The sequence below is a fragment of the Nematolebias whitei genome, chromosome 7, assembly GCF_014905685.2.
Source record: "Nematolebias whitei isolate Nwh7 chromosome 7, NemWhi1, whole genome shotgun sequence".
NCBI lineage: Eukaryota > Metazoa > Chordata > Actinopteri > Cyprinodontiformes > Rivulidae > Nematolebias > Nematolebias whitei.
Window position 1 is genome coordinate 22,663,978 of NC_056504.1, and position 3,367 is coordinate 22,667,344.

A 3,367-nucleotide genomic window follows, 5' to 3' on the forward strand; every position below is an offset into this window, starting at 1 on the left:
GGAACTCCAAGTGGGAGACAGGGTCTGGTACTACACGTTTGCCCCCACAACTGGGAGAAGAGAGTTCGGGACCGGAACTCTCGCCCGTAAACTGATGCCCAGATGGACTGGACCCCATCTGATAACAGACAAACTGTCTCCAGTTGTCTATCAGATAAAAATCAGTAAAGGCCAAAAAGAGCCAACTGTTAAATGGGTACATCGAAACCAGGTTAAACCACACAAGGCGTGCAATAACTCCACAGGAGACAAAGTTCTCACAAAATCTGACCTCGTGGGAATAAGGGTCACCCAAGCAGAAGATAACTAATGGATAATAAACTTAACCATAGTTTAAACTCACAGGACCTACCCCTGACGGTTACGAAGCTAAGACCTATCTCTTTGTGTTTCCATAGGACAATGATGGTACCACTCCTGGTAATCTTCACCCTCTTGGGTGCCATCCAAGAAGGGCAAGCCGAGATCGTAACCCTTGGGCCCACCTCAGGCATCGCTCTGAGGGACCAGCCGGGACTGCTCATCACAGACTGCCGCCTATACACTCGGAAGGTCTTCGTCCGCTTCGACCCCCAAACCGTGATCAGACAACACATTAACCTTAAAAACGAGTGGCTAAACAAAACATGGTATACGGTATCCCTAGAGAGTGCAAAAGGAGAGATCTGGCACGTCCTAAAGCAACTACATAAGTTCACTCACACTCAACAAGAGTTGGGCGGAACAGGTAGGAGGCAAAAGCGCGGCATCGGCGGGCTTTTGCTTGCTGCTTCATCACTAGGATCACTGTTCAGCCTAGGTTTGTCCGCATTCAACACTGTCAGTATAGCGTCCTTAAAACAACACATGTCTGAAGTAGAGAGTGAGGTCCCAAAGATCCGAGCACTAATGGACCTTCAACTAACAAAATTGACACAAGTGACTGAAACCGTAAAAGATACTGTTCTAGTGCTGAATACTCACACCCAAGAAATCAAAGCCCTCGTACAAGCGGTAAATGAGTTAACCCTTAAGGTTGAAATGGATTACGCTGTCACACACCTGATGGATAGGATCTTTGCTGACATGCTTAGAGATATCAGCTCGTCGGTTGATACACTAGCCACCGGCAGGATCCCACCGTATCTAGTCTCGCTACAGATGGTGGACGACATCCTCAACTCCGCTACGCGCGAAAAAGTTACGCAAACACAGGCTCACCTGGCTTACACTCTCGGTAGCGCGATCCCAATCTACGTCAATCACAAGACGTTTGAAATGGCGTTCATTATCAACCTACCAATAATTCCCTCAAATGGCATATACAGACTCAGGGACGTTGTCAATGTTGGCAATTGGCATGGTGAAAACCATGTTCAAATTGACACACCAAGGATGGTTGCGTACCATGACGATAACCCCTCAGTTTATCTAGCTCCAAACCTTCAGATGTGTGTTCTCACTCGGGAGATACATTATCTGTGCCCGAGCAAACCGTTTGTGTGGAATAAAACCGCGGGCATATGCGGGTTAACACCTATTCCGGAAACCTCTAAGTGTTCAACGACCATAACGCCACGACACTTGGCTAAGGCCGCAAAGGCGGAAATCATTGGCTCACGTTGGCTAGTGAACGCCCCCCAAAGAGAGGCGATCATGGCCTACGAACAACCTGGGGCAAATAGACCCTTGACCTTACCGGACAAAACAATGTGGATCAGTGTTCCCCAGGGAACAACCATACACATTGGTGATTTGACGCTCTATCACCTCGATCCGGGACAATGGGAAGCAACTCTGGACAACTCAGAGTACCTAGAAAACATGACTATAGACATAGATCCCGGAACCTTAGGAAGGATCCGGTTTGAGGGTACCAAGGTCGTCGACGTGGAACCGATAAACCGAGTTCTCAAGTCCCTCAGGTCCGAGATTAATAACCCAATCCAACCGATTGCCTATGCGTGGTCAAGTGCAGACACGTTAGTCGTAGCCCTGCTAATGACGATAATCCTCGTGATGTGCGGGATACTCATATCCCTGTTCCGGGGCCTCCGGTCACTCCGAGTCCAACTAGATCACCATGCAGCGCACCTCGATATGATTATGTCTCGCGCACGCGGGTCTGCAAAGAAACAACACAAACGGGACAGCGTGATTGAATCTGGCAACCAGGGTGAGAAGAAGCAGTGAAACGATGTTTCTAGATGCTTAGTCACTACTCTTGTCGATGTTGAAACGTTGTTTATTTGGTTTTGATAGTTGTTTCTGAGGAAAGAATGAATTTTGTGTGTAGTTGAGTTAGAGACTAAGAGGCCTTTAACTATGCCAACATGCAATTCATTTGTTAAAATCTAATCTTTGCGGAGTCAATGTAGATTAATGCTACCTTAAGTACCATAATCTACATTGATCTCACAACGCTTAAGCCGAACCTACTCGAACAATTCTATTCGGGGGGATAGCTAATTCTTTTTGATGAGTCTCGCCATAGACTTCCAAAACATTTATGGGGAAACCAAACACCCAATCTCAAGTCGCTCGTCTAAAAGACAACAGACAATGTAACCAAACTATATTTTGCCATGTAAAGCTAACTTAAACCAAGTTAGGAATGGAAAAATAGTTTGGAACACTCTTCTATAGGTATAGACCCCTATAGTTACCCTTTTCAGCATGTTCCATCCCTTAACTGGTAGCTGTCGCTGTTCCCAATCATAATAGCTTACACACCAGGTGCATATAGTTTAAGGCCTTATGTAAAATCCCCTTCATAAGCCCACCTTAAACCACATAATTGCATGACACATTTGAACCAGAACGGCACAGACTGGACGTCGCCCAGAGACGACCTTCGCTGGAGGAGACCTGCAATCCTGACGTTGGTCTCCACTCTTCATCCAGTGGCCGCATCTTCAGTTCAATCCAAGGGAACCCCTCTGTATGCTGATCAATCAACACCTCCATTCGTTGTGGATTTACCGTTGTGGATTATATGACTTTTCCAATGGATTTCAGACTCTGTTTCCAAGGGGTTAAAGCATTGCTACAATGGAATTACCAACAACATTATGGAATTACCATCAACACAATGGAATTACCAAGAACATTGTGGGATTACCTCCTTTGACTTTTGTTTTCCTTGCTGGATTACATCAAGCTCAAGGACATTCGAAGGCGTAAGTTCATGTTGGAATTCATCCCCATGGACAGGCGATGATTTCCAAAGGGGGGACTGTAGTGAACTAAGCCTCAGGTCAAATTGAGGGCCTTCCTGGGACAAGAACTGTATTTCATTGATTTGAGTCCAGAAACACAAGATTAAGTTCATCCAAAGACTTCCTAAGTGTCCTGCACTGATCAATTGAAAGAACACTCTCTTTTCTAT